Genomic DNA, 17,878 nt, shown 5'->3' on the forward strand with positions numbered 1-17,878 from the left:
AGTCTAAAACAAGTAAAGAAGAGCCTAAGGAGACATGTTGTCTAGTGTAACATGGGGTCCTGCATGTGTTCCTGGAACAGAAAAAGGATATTAGGAGAAAACTGAGGGAATCTGAATAGGGTGTGGACTTTAATACTAATGTATCAATATTGGCTCATTAATTGTAACAAGTGTGTCTACTAATGGAAGATATTCATGATAGGGGAATAATAATAAGGGAAATTTTTTGGGGGGGTGAAGGGATATGGGAACTCTGCACTATCTTTTCAATCTTTCTGTAAATCTAAAGCTATTCTAAGAAATCGTGTCTATTGGTTAAAAAAAATCACGGAGGGGGAAAAAATGATGATGGAGGACTGGAAAGAGTTTTTGTCTGATAAGTTATACCTATTAATCTTTATTGGAAATAAATCTGAGAAAGTATTTCAATATTTGTTTATTCATTTTAGCATAATAATAAATTCATTACATGTTAACATAAATAGCAGATTTTATGAAAATAACTATATTTTCCAAAACAAGAAAAGAATTATTAGAAGAGTGGCAATGTTTTACACTTTTACAAATTGTTTAATGACTAGCTTAATAAAAAGAAAGCAAGATTCTCATACAGTTGATCCTCCTTATGTGAGGATTCCATATTTGCAAATTCACCTACTTGCTAAAATTTATCTGTGACCCCAAAATAGATACCCATGGCACTTTTGTGGTCTTTAGCAGACATGCTCAGCATGGTAAAAAATTTGAACTGGTTGATATACTAAGGTGAAGTTTCCAGCTAAGGTCAAACAAGGCAACCCTCTACCTTCTTGTTTCAGGTGTCATTCTGTAAAAAATGTCCTTTCCACGGTCTGTTTAATGCTGCATTTTTCCCATTTTTGTGCTTTTTGTTGATTTTGCTGTTTGAAGTGGCCCCAGACACAGTGCTGAAGTGCTGTCTGATGTTCTTTAGCACAGGAAGACTGTGCTGTGCCTCATGGAAAAAATCCATGTGTTAGATAAACTTCATTCAGGCATGAGTTACAGTGCTGTTGGCTGTGAATTCAACGTTAATGAATCAACAATATATATTAAATAAGGGGTCTCTAAACAGAAACACCCAGACAGGTGGTTGGAAAAGACAGTAATATTTTAATCAGCTTTTTCAGTTATCGTGGCTATTCTTTGAGACTACACCAAAACTTGACACGTTTTAAAGGATAGTTGCAAAGTGGAATCTGAAACTATCAGTGAACCTTTAGTATTCTATTAACATTAAAATCTATTGAGTGCATCTTTTTAAACATCATTCACTAGTCATCTGAAAAAGATTAGTTCCTGAATTACACAAATCATCCAAATATTAACACATTTCATTATTCAATATCAAAAAGTAATATTTGTTAATATGACCACTGATCTCATCAGAAAAGTCTTTAAAGGTTGGCAAGCCGTCAAGATTACAGTAGCAGATATAAGTTTTTCAAAATTCTAATTTTCACTTAAAAGTCCAAATTTTATCATTGACAATAAATACCATCAGCTGTTTTCCTTGAACTGACAGACCCATTTCTTTCATTTTTGTGAAAATGTCTCCCAAATACCCATGTTGGAATAACTGAGGTTTGTCTTAAAATGGTATTCCATGAAAAAAGTGGCTTGTTCAGCTTGCAATTCGAATAATCACACAAGTGTTTTTTTTCTGGGAACAGCTACCACAGTACTTCAACATGAAACAAAAATGCTTTATGCATACTCTTCATTTCATCGTATTGGATATTAAAAATACATGAACTGGTACAGCCACTTTGGAAGACATTTTGGCAATTTCTTACAAAACTAAACATACTTTTCCTGTATGGTCCAGTAATTTCACTCCATGCTATTTTCCCAAAGGAGTTGAAAACTTATGTCCACACAAAACCTACACATGGATGTTTATAGCAGCTTTATTCATAATTGCCCAAACCTGGAAGCAACCAAGATGTCCTTGAGTAGGTGAATAGATAAATAAACTGTGGAACATCCAGGCAACGGAATATTGTTCAAAGTTACAAAGAAATGAGCTATCAAGCTATGAAAAGACATGGAGGGATTCCTGTGGAATCCACACTGTGGAAAAGGCAAAACTACAGAGTCAGTAAAAAGATCAGTGCTTGGCAAGGATTAGGGGAAAGGAAGGGATGAATAGATGGAGCACAGAGGAGTTCTAGGGCAGTGAAACTACTCTGTATGATAGTATAGATGGATACAGGCCATTTTTACATTTTTCCAAACCCTTAGAACATACAACACTAAGAGTGAACTCTAATGTAAACAGTGGACTTTGGGTGATAATGACCTGTCAATGTAGACTCATCAGTTGTAACAAACGCACTACTTTGGTGGGGACTTTGAGAGCTAAGAAGGCTGTGCACGAGTAGGGGCAGGATGTGTATGGGAAATCTCTGTACCTTCTGCTTAATTTTGCTGTGAACTTAAACTGCTCTAAAAAAATCGTCTCTAAAAAAAAAGAATACTCCAATTAAAATCGGAGCAAAATAAAGACATGCACTCAAGAGCTGTGATTTAATCAAATGAAATTTTTATATAAATGTATGTATTTATTTATTTATTTATTTTTGGCTGTGTTGGGTCTTCGTCACTGTGCACAAGCTTTCTCTAGTTGCGGCGAGTGGGGGGTCTACTCTTCGTTGCGGTGCACGGGCTTCTCATTGCGATGGCTTCTCTTATTGCAGAGCACAGGCTCTAGGCATGTGGGCTTCAGTAGTTGTGGCACATGGGCTCAGTAGCTGTGGCTCACAAGTTCTAGAGCGCAGGCTCAGTAGTTGTGACGCACGGGCTTAGTTGCTCTGCGGCATGTGGGGTCTTCCTGGACCAGGGCTCGAACCTGTGTCCCCTGCATTGGCAGGTGGACTCTTTTTTTACACGGGCCTCTCACTGTTGTAGCCTCTCCCGTTGCGGAGCACAGGCGCCGGACGCGCAGGCTCAGCAGCCATGGCTCACGGGCCCAGCCGCTCAGCGGCATGTGGCGTCTTCCCGGACCGGGGCACGAAACCGTGTCCCCTGCATCGGCAGGCGGACTCTCAAGCACTGCACCCCCAGGGAAGCCCCCGGCAGGTGGATTCTTAACCACTGCGCCACCAGGGATTGCTTCATCAAGGTCATGATAAAGCAAAACTGGCTTTCGTTGGACTTTTTAACCATTAGTGTGCAACAGCAAAGAATATAACAATTCCTAGCACAGGTTGGTGTTGCTGCCTGGATCCATGCTAAGATGTTACCATTAAGATCCATGCTAAAATGTTACAATTGTTACCATTGCTTTTGTACCATCAGTGCATACATTAGCATAGTGAAAAAGGCAAATAATAACCTAGTAAATTAGGGTATCCTAATATCCTAAAAATTAGTATGAAAATAGTTTTGACCACAACGACCGCCTGAAAGAATCTCAGGGATACCACACCTTAGGGTTCTGCAAGACTACACTTTGCAAACTGTTGTCAGATGGTGATAAGCCCTATGGAAAAAAAATCATCAGGAAAAGAATGTATGAAGGGTAGGGAAGGAGTAACATTCTTTACTGGGTAAAGGTCTGGGTGTGAAGGTGATATTTGAGCAAAGGCACAAGGGAGATAAGGGAGAGAGCCATGAGGATATCTGGAGGAAGAGCAATCCAGGCAGAGGGAACAGCAACTGCAAAAGCTATGAGCAGGACATGCCTGGGGAGTTTGACGCAGAGCAAGGATGGTAGCGTGTGCATCTCTCCCCAACATATTCCAACAGGCTATTCAAAATCTACCTATCCCCAGCTAGGAAGCCTTTGGGAAGCAAATCAGGGAGCCTAGTCTGGGCCCAGGCAGAGCCTACCCTTTTTGGATCCACATGACCTGAGCTATTCTGCATGTACCAAGAACCCACTCTATGCCAGGCACTGCCCGGGTAACTCTCCCTACATAGTATTAAGGGCACTGCACCTGGAATCAGGCTACCTGAGTTTGGATTCCATCCATTCCCCCCCAATAATTAGCTCTGTAGGCTTACAACAGGTTGCTTTACTTCTCCAAGCTTCAGTTTTCCTATCTGTAAAATGGGAATGCTCACAGCCTTTGCATCTGTAGAGTTGTAGCGAGGGTTACATGAACCAGAAGATGAATAAGATCTGGAGATCTAATGCACAGCATAGTGATTATCATCAACAATTCTGTATTATAAACTGCAGAGTTGCTAAGAGAGTAGATCCTAAATGTTCTCACTACAAAAAAAGAAATGATAATTAGGTGATGTGATGCTATGGTGATACTCATATCGCAATATATAAATGTATCAAATCAACATGTTGTACACCTTAATCTTACAAAATGTTATATGTCAGTTATATCTCAGGTTTTAAAATGAAGCGTACATGAAGGGGTCAATAAAAATTAGCTGCTATTAGAGATTGAAGGAAACATGGAGGCAGGAGGGATGAGACTGGACAGTAGGACACAAAGAGAAGCAGAGGCAAAAGCAAGGGACACAGAGTGAAGGCAGGAGAAGCTAGAAGTGGGCTGATGGGGTTGATGTGCAAGAATGAAAAGCAGGTGGTTAGGAGAGAGTAAAGGATGTGTGAGAATGAGTTTGGATGATGAGGGGTGGCAGCAGCCGGAAGGGGCGGCGCTCAGGACCCAAGGTGGGCGTGGAGGAGTGGGTCCTCAGAGGTGGAGCCAAGGAAAGATGAGTTTAGAAAAGAGGATCTGGGTCCAGAAAGATAAAACAGAAAGAAAAGGACACAATGAAAAAAGAAGGTCCTCTCCTTGGGTACTCAAAATGCCATCATGCCCCGTGGTCCTCTGCTAGTATGCAATAAAAACATCATTTTAATAAAGGGCATGGTATCGGCATCACAGCACAGACAGGAGAGCGTTTGTTATTAAAATAAAAAAGATTGGAATCCAAAAACAAAATTAGCTGCTATAATTCTTCAGGGCTTGGATGAGGTTGAGGCAAGTGAAGCACTCACCATGGGTACAAAATGTATGAGGCAGCACCGATGCATGTTATAACGCAGATAAACCGTGAAACCATTATGCACAATGATAAAATCCAGACACAGAAGTTCACATATTGTATGGTTCTATTTATATGAATTGTCCAGAACAGGCAAATCCATAGAGACAGAAAGCAGATTAGTGGTTTCCTGGGGATGGGGGTGGGTCTCCTTTAGAGATGATGAAAATGCTCAGTACTAGATAGAGATGATGGTTGAACAATATTGTGAATGTACCAAATGCCACTGAATTGTACTTATTTTTTCGTTTTAATTTTTTTTTTTTTTTTTTTTTTTTTTTGCGGTACACAGGCCTGTCACTGTTGTGGCCTCTCCCGTTGCGGAGCACAGGCTCCGGACACACAGGCTCAGCGGCCATGGCTCACGGGCCCAGCCGCTCCGTGACATGTGGGATCCTCCCGGATCAGGGCACGAACCCGTGTCACCTGCATCAGCAGGCGGACTCTCAACCACTGCGCCACCAGGGAAGCCCGGTTTTAATATTTTTTATTGAAGTATAGTTGATTTACAATGTTATGTTAATTTCTGCTGTACAGCAAAGTAATTCAGTTGTATCTATAATATACATATTATACATATAATATTTTTATATATTTTTAATATTCTTTTCCATTATGGTTTATCGTGGCATATTGAATATACTGGGTTGGCCCAAAAGTTCTTTTGGGTTTTTGTAACATCTTACTGTGATATACAGTAGGACCTTGTTGTTTATCCATTCTATATATAAAAGCTTACATTTCCCTCCCCCTTGGCAACCACCAGTCTGTTCTCTATGTCCGTGATTCTGTTTCTGTTCCATAGATAGGTTCATTTGTGTCATATTTTAGATTCCACATATAAGTGATTTCATATGGCATTTATCTTTCTTTCTAACTTATTTCATTTAATATGATAATTTCTAGTTACATCCTGTTGCTAAAAATGGCATTATTTCATTCTTTTTTATGGCTGAGTAGTTGAACTGTACTCTTTGAAATGGTTAATTTCATGTTGTTTGAATTTCACCTCAATTTAAGGAAAAGTAAAGGAGTGCCCAAAAAACTCGATATTTAATATAAATAATATTTCAATGCAATATTTTTAAAAATCAAAATTAATGCAAAAAATCCACAATTAACAAAATACCAACATTTCAAATAAAGACAGGATCAGAATTCCTGGTTTTTCCTTGTGCTTCAGACTTCCATATGGCTCAGCTCAATACTCTTACTGATTTCTGTCTTTAACATTTTGATATTTTGCTTACCATGGATTTTTGCATTAATTTTGTGTGACTTTTTAATTATTCACATTGGAATATTATTTATCTTTTTTCTAGGAGAATATCTTTATTATCTCTGAATGGGGAAAAGATAACATAACTATATCCCCAAATAATAATTTATAAAGAAAAAAATCTGACTTATTTCATTATTTCACAATTACAGCTACACACATCTCACTGCCCTATTCTTTTCTTTTCTTTTAACCATTTTACTGAGGTAAAATGACATGTAAAAATCTGAACGTATTTAACGTATACAACCTGATGAGTTTGGGAACAAGTATACGCCCATGAAACCATCACCACCATCAAGGCCATAAACATATCTATCACTTCTCAAAGTTAATATTCCAATAATAATATTCTAATATCATTTATCTTAATTACAGAGTTTCTTTTGGCTCTCCTAAACATTTTGCAGCCCAGGTGAGTGCCTCATTCTCCTCACCCTCAGCCTGGCCCTGTGTCTCTCTCTCTTCTTTCAATAAGGGAAAGGCTACTGGCTCCCTTTTATAGGTGTAAAGGGGGCTCAAAGAAGTTAAGTTACAGCCCACATTGTTAATAAATGGTGTGGCCAGATTGTGAGCCCACCCCAGGTCCACTCTGACCAGAGGCTCCAGCTCTGGCCCTAGTATTAGGAGGGCAGGCCAGCCCTGATAGAGCATCCCCAGATTGTCCCAGATGATTGCTCCAGCTGTGGGGTGGGGCCTGAGCCACGGCTGAGCCAAGAGGAGCCTGAGATGGAGGAATCGAGGCTAATTCCTCTGTGGAAAGCACTCCCTATTAATTAATTAGGGCAGAGCTAGCCTGCGGCATCCCCGCAGCCCCCAGAGTCATTAAGGGAGAAAGGGGTCTCATTATCCGCTGGCAGCTGCCCCCTCATCCCCTGGGCTCCAGAGGGAGCAAGGGAGGGGGAAGAGGAAGGCTAGGCCCCCATACTCCGACCCCACCCTCATTACCAGAGTGGCCTGCTAAGCAAAGTGTCTGAAACTACAAGCAGAATTTCAGGGGGGGGAGGGGAGAAGAAAGTCAGAGATGAAGGTGTAAGTTACCTACCTCCAAAATTCAGCCTGCATTTATGTTTATATGAGATATTCAGAATAGGTAAATCTATAGAGACAAAAAGCAGATTAGTTGTTACCAGGAGCTAGAGGGAGGAGTGTATGGGGAGTGACTGCTTTATTGGTACAGGGTTTCCTTTTGGGGTGATTAAAAATTTCTGGAGCTAGGTAGTGGTGATACCTACACAGCATCTTGAATGTACTTAACATCACTAAGTTATGACTTTAGGGACTTCCCTGGGGGTCCAGTGGTTAAGACTCCATACTTCCAAGGCAGGGGGTGCGGGTTCGATCCCTGGTTGGGGAACTATGATCCTGCATGCGGCGTGGCGCAGCCAAAAAATAAAATTAAAAAAAAAAAAGAATAAAACTAACTTACGACTTTAAAATAGTTACAATGGCTATGGTGGTAATCATTTTGCAACAAATAAATATATCAAATCAACACATTGTAGACCTTAAACTTACACAATCTTATGTGTCAATTATATCTCAATAAAGCTGGAAAAAATGGCTACAGTGGTAAACCTTAAGTGTGTTTTACAATTTAAAAATCTGTCTCCTTCTAGTTCATGATTATTTATTCAACATTAACGAACACCTGTTTTGTGCCCAGCATTGTACTGAGTGGGGAAGCCCAGCACTGTGCTCAGACCTCTATCTCAATGAGAAATGGCCCTGGAGAACTTCCATAATGCCGCCTAAGACACTCTCCATCTTCCCTTCGTTCTGTGTCCTATAGGACATTGACCCTCATGGATCATACCAACAGGCTCCCTTCGCTCTCTGACTTGTGGTTGGATTCTGGCAAGGGAGACCCCTTCAGGAGGGCAGAGGGATGGAGGAGAGTGAGGCCAGGGTATTTTTTCCCTCAGGTTCCTCCCTACACACTCACTGCAGATGTCTGTGCCCCTAGACTGTAGACCGGGGTCCCCAACCCCCAGCCATGTACTGGGTCCGCGGCCTGTTAGCAGCCGGGCCGCCCAGCAGGAGGTGAGTGGCGGGCTAGGGAGCCCATTGCTCACATTATTGCCTGGACCACCACCCGCCCCCACCGCCCCGTCCATGGAAAATTGGTCTTCCACGAAACCAGCCCCCGGCGCCAAAAAATTAGGGACCCCTGCTGTAGACCACAGGTCCTGGCAGGTGGCTCTCTCCAAATTCTAGAAGTAACTGCTCCCTCCTCTCTCTCTGCTTTTGCTTCCCACCGCTCCAGAATGTTCTTCCAGGGATGGACAACTGTTAACCAGGTGCTGCTAGCTCTGTTACTGTGCCATCCCATGTGGTTTCCTTGCTCTCCAACCACACCTTCACCAAACTCTCCTCAACTTATCCAGTTTGAGGGTATATCTGCTTCCTGCTGAGACTTCCTGTCTAGAGAGGTATTTAGAAGAGGCAATAAAAAAATAAACAGGCAATGAGTAGACTGTAGTAGTAGAAGTGTCTTCGGTGGCACATCCAGGAGCTGGGGAGCCCTAGCAGCATTGCTAGCAGGGAAGAGAGAGAGATAAACAGAGGGCAAATCTTTTAAAGACTTTTTTTATGATCGAGGTAATGCATATTCATTGTAGAAAATTTGGGAAATGCAAAAAGTGTAGAAGGAAACAAAAAAGTCACCAAAATCCTATTCATAATCATCATTAAAATGTTGATGGGAAATGTCATGAAGAACCTAGGGGTAAGACAGGAATAAAGACACAGACCTACTAGAGAATGGACTTGAGGATATGGGGAGCGGGAAGGGTAAGCTGTGACAAAGCGAGAGAGAGGCATGGACATATTTACACTACCAAACGTAAGGTAGATAGCTAGTAGGAAGCAGCCGCATAGCACAGGGAGATCAGCTCGGTGCTTTGTGACCGCCTGGAGGGCTGGGATAGGGAGGGTGGGAGGGAGGGAGACGCAAGAGGGAAGAGATATGGGAACATATGTCTATGTATTACTGATTCACTTTGTTATAAAGCAGAAACTAACACACCATTGTAAAGCAATTATACTCCAATAAAGATGTAAAAAAAATAAAAAAATAAAAATTTTAAAAATTAAAAAAAATGTTGATGGGAGAAAAAAGAAACAGAAAAAAAAAATGTTGGTGGGTTACTTTCCAAGTGGGGATATTTTTCCCAGTTCAAAATTAGAATCATGCCTATATGTTACAATGTGGATGAGCCTTGAGGACATTATGCTAGGTGAAACAAGCCAGAGACAAAAGGACAAATACTTTATGATTCCACTTATATGAAGTCCCTAGAGCAGTCAGATTCATAAAGACAGAGAGTAGCATGGTGGGTGCCAGGGGCTCCGGGGAGGGGTAATAGGGAGTTAGTGCTTAATGGGGACAGAGTTCCAGTTTGGGAAGATGAACAAGTTCTGCAGATGGACAGTTATGATAGTTGCATGACAATGTGAATGTACTTATGCCACTGAACTGTACACTAAAAATGGTGAAGATGGGGCTTCCCTGGTGGCGCAGTGGTTGGGAGTCCACCTGCCGATGCAGGGGACACGTGTTCATGCCCCAGTCCGGGAAGATCCCATATTCCGTGGAGCGGCTGGGCCCATGAGCCGTGGCTGCTGGACCTGCACGTCCGGATGGTGAAGACGGTAAATGTTATGCTGTGTATGTTTTACCACAATAAAAAAAATAAGAATCATGTCATTTTGGCAGTTTGTTGTTCTGCCTGTCATTATTATGATTTGTCACTGAAACTTAAACAATTACCTCTATCTGACATGACCTTGGTGGTTTATTTTAGCTTTTCATTTTCTGTCTCCCCCACTGGATGGGAAGGTCCATGAGAGAAGGGACTTTGTCTTGTCACTCTCTTCTCCTGGTTCTTAGCCCAGTGCCTGACACAGAGCAGGTGCTCAGTAAATATTTGTCAAATAACTCAATCAATCAATCAATCCATTAGGAAAGACAGATTTTTCTGGTGGACCCTCACATCCTCTCTCCATCTACCTCCAACCTGCTCTGAACCCAAGGAGGCAGATCTTTGTGGACCATATCAGTGAGCTCCATGCCTCAGGGGATCTGGTGAGTTTGGTTTAAAGGAGGCCCCAGCAGGAGAAGAGAGGAAGGTGAAGGTGAGGGTGGGAAACCTAGAAATTAGAAGAGGAGCTCAGACAGCCAGGAGAAGAAATGGCTGATTCTCTCTGGTTCTGCATTTTGAGCATTGAAGAGGTGCTTCCAGTGTGCACAGGTGATAGGAAGTCTTATGTAGAGACAGGCCAGAAGTAGTCAGGGGATCCCAGACTTAAAGGGACAGACACCATTATATTAGTTTCCTAGGGCTACCATAACAAATTACGACAAACTGGGTGGCTTAAAAGAATAGGAATTTATTCTCTCACAGTCCTGGAGCCCAGAATTCTGAAACCAAACTGGTTTGACCCTGGGTTGGCAGGGTCATGCTCCCTCCAAGGCTCTAGGGGAGGATCCTTCTTTGCCTCTTCCAGCTTCTAGCGGTTGCCAGCAATCCTTGGCATTCCTCGACTTGTAGGCATCACTCAAGTCCATGCCTCTTTGCTCACATGGCCATCTTCCTTGTCTGTGTTTCTGTCTCTTCACATAGTCTTCGTACAAGGACACTAGTCATTAGATTAAAAGCTCACCCTACTCCAGTAAAAACTCATGTTAACTAATTACATCTTCAAAGACCCTATTTCCAAATAAGGTCATATTCATAGGTACAAGGAGTCTGAACTTCAACATATCTTTTGGGGAAGACACACTTCAACCCACGAAAGTGGGCAAGGCCCTTCATCTGCCCTGCCTCCCACCTAATTTGGGTTCCCTCATAAGAAGGACGCTTGGAGGTTGAGCAACCAGAACAGGAATGCCCATGGCAGAAGCAGCAGAAAGTCTTTGGTTGGTCCACACATGAATTAAGTCCAAGCATGGTAGGGCCACCATCATTCAGTCATTCAACAAATAAGTATTAAGAACCTGCTTTGTGCCAGAAACTGGACTAGGCACCAGGGATTCAGTGATGACTAGGACAGGTGAGGTCCCTGTCAAGGAGCTGATATTTAGAGACGGAATTGAGAGAATCACAAACTGATGTAGGAGAGATGCAGTACAACATGGCAGTGTGATACTTCAGGTGGTCAGGGAAAGGCCCTTTAGGACATAATACCTGGGCAGAGATCTAAAAGATGAGAGGGAGTAAACCATACAAAAATGCAGGTGAAAAACATTCCAGAGAGGGAAGAATATTCTAGAGAGGGGGAAAGCAAGTACAAAGACCATGAAATTAAATAAGTTTGAGGAATCTGAGCACCAGCATGGCTTCATGATCCAAGGACAAAGTGATGGGATAGGGGGAAGAAAAGGTAGAACAGATGGTAAAGAACTGGAATTCTGTAGATCATGGTAAGGAATTTGGATGCTATTCTAAACTTGAAGCTCATCTCACTAAACCTACCCATTGGTCTTAAAGCCACAGTCATCCTAACCAAATAAGTGATACCCAAATCCACTAATGTGGATGAGATTTTCCAGGGAGAAGGTGATGGATGAGAAGTGAATGGAGAATGGAAATCTAATGTATTAGCTAGCTATTGCTGCATAACAAATTATCCCAAAACTTAGCAGCATAAAACTTAAAACAACACATTTATTACATGGGTCTCTGTGGGTCAGGAATCTGGGCAGAGCTTAGCTGGGTCTTCTGTCTCAGGGTCTCTCACCAGGCTGCAGACAGGGCATCTATCTAGTCTCAAGTCTAGACGGGGGTAGGATATGCTTCCAAGCTTACTCATGGGGTCATTGGCAAGATTCAGTTCTTCAAGAATATTGGACTGGGGGCTTCCCTGGTGGCGCAGTGGTTGAGAGTCCGCCTGCAGATGCAGGGGACACGGGTTCGTGCCCCGGTCCAGGAGGATCCCACATGCCGCGGAGCGGCTAGGCCCGTGAGCCATGGCCGCTGAGCCTGTGCGTCCGGAGCCTGTGCTCCGCAATGGGAGAGGCCACAACAGTGAGAGGCCCGCATAACGCAAAAAAAAAAAAAAAAAAAAAGAATACTGGACTGAGAGTCTTAGGTCCTCAGTGGCTGATAACTAGAAGATCCCTCAGTTCCTTGCCCTGTGGCCTCTCCTTTTCTGAAAGAGTGAGCAAGACAGAAGCCATGATCTCTTTATAACCTAATATCAGAAAGGGCATCCTATCACTTTCACTATATTCTATTGGTTAGAAGTGAGTCACTAGGTTCAGCCCACCCTCAAAAAGAGGGAATTACACAGGACATGAAGATCAGTGGTGGGGACCACTAGGAGCCATCTTCAAGACTGCTTAACTCACCTAAAGAACACTCAGTATTTGAGGGTGGATGGCAGACAACCAGCCAGTGAAGGACCAAGACTAAAGGCAAAAGGGAAGAGTGTGAAAGAGTATAGGGGAGGATATTCACGTTACAGGTGGTTGAAATTTCAAATACTGCCTAGAGGTCAAGTTGAATGGGATGGAAAAGAAACTAGGAATTGGTCAGTTGCAGGAGGACATTGATAACCTTTGCCTAGACAATTTCAGAGGACTGATGGGGGCTAGAGACATACGGACCAGTCTTTATCCCTCACTGACCAGCACGGTCACCATCTCTGCAGGAGGTGACCAGGAAAAACCAGGAAGAACCTCCTCTCCCAGCCTGGGGCTTCCCACAGTCTCCTGACACCTCCCCCAGGAAAGCGACCTCATTTCTCAAAGACAAAACTGATTCTAGGTCATATCCCCCTGGAACAAGAGACCAATTGATGTGATTATCTCCAAGAGAAAGGGGGCACCTACTAAAAGTAGAAACTGGTGCCCCAGAAGGGAAGACATCGGGGGACCTAAAAAAGGGTTTCTGATAATTACCTGCCAAGATTTCAGAGTGAAGGGCATCTCCATGTAACATCAAAAGAAAAAGGAAAGAAAAGCCAGAAGTTTTAGAAGATCCTCCTTCGTACATTCTGCATTTTCACTCTATTCAAAGCAAGGGCAGAATTCTGCTCCCCACTTTGTAGGACTCATTATATAGAACAGGTGGTCCCACCAAAGATGGCTACAAAAAGGAATCTCTGTAAAGCGTTCTTCGTTATAAAAATCAGAGAGCTAATTTTACAAATATTATTCCCCACTGGCCTGAGTTAGAAATATTTGAGCTTTAGTATGTTGGGAGGAGGGAGATGTGTACATCTGTAACTATATATATGGAGGGGGGGAGATAGAGAAATGGCTAGAGTGAAATCAAAACATGTTCAGAATAGTTATCTCTGGATGGTAAAATTACAGATGATTCTTATTCTCCTCATCATATTTTCTGTGTTTTACACAATGTGCATACATTATTTTCATATCATGAAAATAGATTTATCTGTTAGCTTGAGAAGGTATTTGGGCTTGGAGAGTAGTGAAACATTTTCCCAGCCCTCAACTCATGTATGTAAGTGTTTCTGTAGCATCTTTTAAACTTCATTATTTCTGTTCAGCCACACATAGTTCAATCTCTTGGAGACTGAGAGCCAACCCCATCCCTGCTCTGGTTCCTTCCAGGCACCTGCTGTCTTACTGAGTTCATGTTGCTATAACAGAATAACAGACTGGTGGCTTATAAACAACAGGCATTTATTTCTCAGTTATGGAAGATGGGAAGTTCAAGGTCAAGGTACTGGCAGATTTTGTGTCTGGGGAGAGCTTCCTGGCTCATAGACAGCTTCTTCTCGCTATGTCCTCACATGGTGGAAGGGGTGAGGAAGCTCTCTGGGGTCTCTTTTAAAAGGGCACTAATCCCATTCACAAGGGCACCACCTTCATGATCTAATCCTCTCCCCAAAGCCCCACCTCCAAATACCATCACATTGGACATTAGGATTTAACATATGAGTTTTGGAAGGTCACAAATTTTCAGTCTCTAGCACCTTCCAACCCAGGCTCTGACCAGCAAACTTTGAAAGCAGTGCAGAAGATGGTTCACCTATTCCTAAAAATGGGCATGTGTGTCAGGAGAGGGAAAAAAATGTGTCCAAAACAGGCCACCGAAGCCAGGAACTGGAGATGAGTTTTAGAAGTTGATATAGTCAAACTTGTGTTGGAAGATGAAAATGAGGAGAAGTTGGCAGACTGAGCAATGGGCAGTAGTATGCACCAATTTCAATGCTCAGACGATGTAATACACACTAGGAGTATATTGGCAAGAAAGAGGAGAACCAATTAAAAGCCAGAATGGGACAGACCACACCCTCACCCATCGCCCTAATGAATTTCACCAAAGATCCAAGTTGGAGCCAAAATCCTCCATATGTAGGTCTGACACAGGTGTCCCTTGGGTAGCTTAGCACAAACACTGCCCAATAGATGTGCTCCATACACCAGGCAGCAACCCAATCCAGTGAAATCCTCCAGTTAGGAAAATAGAAGCATTAAATGAACAGAGCAAAGGTGGATGGTTGAGTCCAGAATATTGTCCCAAATGAGCTATCTCCCTGGTTCTTGTGAAACCCTCTCTGCATGGCCTGGTATTAAAATAGCTCATTCGTCTATTTATTCAATTAATAAAAATGAAATGTAAGCACTTTCATAATGATTACTCTGTGTCAGTTACCATGCTAAGCACGTCATTCATATTAACTCATTTAATCCATGCCACAATCCTATTATCCTAGTTGACAGATGAGGAAACGGAAGCACAGAGAAGTCAAGTGGCTTGCCCAAGATCACACAGATGGCAAGTGTCAGAATCATAATTTGAACCCAAGTCATCTGACTCCAGAATCTTGACCATGGTACTATCCTGACTCTAGTGAAGATCTGTTGAGTCAGACACCATTGGGCCCAGGGGCTAATGTGTGTACTAAACCCGCATTCCTGAGAATCCTTGAAACAAGCCTCCATCACCAAAGGTTACCTACCCCCATTTCTTCCTGGTGGGTGTCCAGCATGGCTGACCTGGGAGCCTTCAGTTTTCCATCTTATTCCTCCCCATTACTAAATGATCCTTTGATTTTGCAAAGCCAGTGTCATTCATTCCTTTCTCTTCCTTGCGTTTCTCAGTCACTCAATAAGAAAACACTTATTCATTCCTTCATTCATGTATTCATTAAATAAATGTTTATTGAGTACTTACTATGAGCCACCATCTGTGCTGGGTGCTGGGTTTCAGTGATATATAAAATAGGCAAGGTCACTGCCTTCATGAATCTCACAGTCTGATGGGGACGGTAGACAAAGGAGACAACTAAAAAATACATAAAATGTCCATCAATGAATCAATGAGTAGACAAAGTTGCAGTATATAAATATAATGGAATACAGCCATAAAAAAGAATGAAGTGCTGATACATGCTACAGCTTGGACAAACCTCAAAAACATCACACTAAGTGAAAGAGGCCCCAGACACAAAATGTCACACAGTGTATGGTTAGTTTAAATGAAATATACAAAACCGGCAAATCCATAGAGATAGAAAGTAGATAGTGGTTGCCAGGGGCTGCAGGGAGAGGGGACTGGGAACAAGATTTTATTGGGGGATGATAAAAATGTTTTAGAACCTGGTAGAAGTGGTGGTTGCACAACGTCGTGAATGTACTAAATGCCTCTGAATTGTGCACTTTTAAATGGTTAATTTTATTTATGAAACTTTCATCTCAAAAAAAAAGAAGCAAGTAAAATTATCACAGCATGTGATTGAGGCCATCCATTCCTTCATCCCATGTGTACTGAGGACCTGTTGTGTGCCCTGAGCTGTGCTGGGCACTTGAGAGCAAGGTTCCTGCTCTAGAGACTCTTGGATTCTTCCAGGGTAGGTGGGGGAGACAAAAAAATTTTTCAGTAAGCAAATAAATGGATAAGACATTTTCAGGTAGTAGTGAGTGTTATGAAGACACTATGTAAAGAGAATGTAAGACTTAAGGGAGCTGCCTTTGAGTAGTCAAGGAAGACCTGGCTAAGAGGTGAGACCTTCCTGAAGGAGACCAAGAACCCAGCCAGGCATAAATCTTGAGAGAAAGAGATTCAGCCAAAAGGGTAACTGCAAGTACAAAGGCCCTGAGGTAGGAACTAGCCTGACATTTTAGAGGAACACAAAGATGGCCAGAGAGACTGGAGCACAGTGCGGAGTGGACCTAGGGGTGGAAGATAGAAGATGAGTTAGTTCTGGGAAGTGACACTTTTGAGTAAAGATCTCAGATTTTATTCTAAGTACTATGAGATTCACTGAAGGGTTTTTAAGCGAGAAAGTGATGTGCTCTAGTTTAAAACATAGTGCTGACTGTAGTGTGGAGAATGAATTTGGGGAGGCAAGGGAGGAGGGGGTAGACAGGGAGACCAGGTGAGTGAGAAATGACGGTGTGAATGAGAATAAGAATACCGCTGGTAGCAATGGAGAAAAAAAAAGATCATACTGGAGATAAGTTTTTTGTTTTTTTTGTCTTTTTTTTGCGGTACGCAGGCCTCTAGCTGTTGTGGCCTCTCCCGTTGCGGAGCACAGGCTCCGGACGCGCAGGCTCAGCGGCCATGGCTCACGGGCCCAACTGCTCCGCGGCATGTGGGATCCTCCTGGACCGGGGCATGAACCCATGTCCCCTGCATCGGCAGGCAGACTCTCAACCACTGCGTCACCAGGGAAGCCCTGGAGATAAGTTTTGAAGGTAGGACAGGCAAAACTTGATGATGGATTGGATGTGGACAAAAAAAAATTAAGGAAGCTTCCTAAGATTTTAACATGAGCAACTGGGGTGGATGGTGGGTTAACTATCAAGTCAAGGAACACTAGCAGAGAAAAAAGATCAGGGAGATTTATCAAAAGTGTGGTTTTGGACCTGTCAAGTTTGAGATGCCTATCAATGGCCCAGATAAAGATGCCACTGCTAGAAGGAAATAAACAAGGTGATGTGATGGAGAATTATGGGAGAGAGATTGAGGGCAATTGTCTCTTTTTCTTCCCCAGACTCTGAGAGGCTTCCTATGTTGGAGGAATTATACATCATGTAAGTCTTGGTGGGTGGAAAACAAAGACTTTCTTCCGCCATAGAAACAGGAAGTTCAGACATGAGTCACTTTCCTAGCTTCCCTTGTAGCTCAGGCATGATCATGTGACATAGGCTCAGGCAATTAGATGCAGCCACCTTGGACCCTGGGAACTAAGGAGGCAAAAAAGCAGGTACTATAGAGAACTGACTCAGTTGCTGGTCGCACTAACAGTGCCATTCCCAGGAACAGCCAACCAGCAGCTGAGATTTCTGCAGTGGTAGCCATGGTGTACTCAGGAGCCACCACGTGTCTTTGTATTTTTTGGCTGTGATTCTGACCGGGAAACCATCTTTTCCTTTGCTGTGGCTTGCACTAAAAATCCTGAGTGATGGGAGAGAGTAGGGCTTAGATATTGCACTAAGGAAAGACTCCTTTAAGATGGTAATATTTAAGCTGGGTTCTGAAGACTGAAAAGGAGCCCGCCATGGGAAGGAGGTGGAAAGGAGTATACTACACAGAAGGAACAGCAAATCTAAAGCTTTGAAGTGGGAAAGACCTTAGCATGTCCTCA

This window comes from Mesoplodon bidens (genome assembly GCF_964165515.1).
Source record: "Mesoplodon bidens genome assembly, chromosome: 4".
Taxonomy (NCBI): domain Eukaryota; kingdom Metazoa; phylum Chordata; class Mammalia; order Artiodactyla; family Ziphiidae; genus Mesoplodon; species Mesoplodon bidens.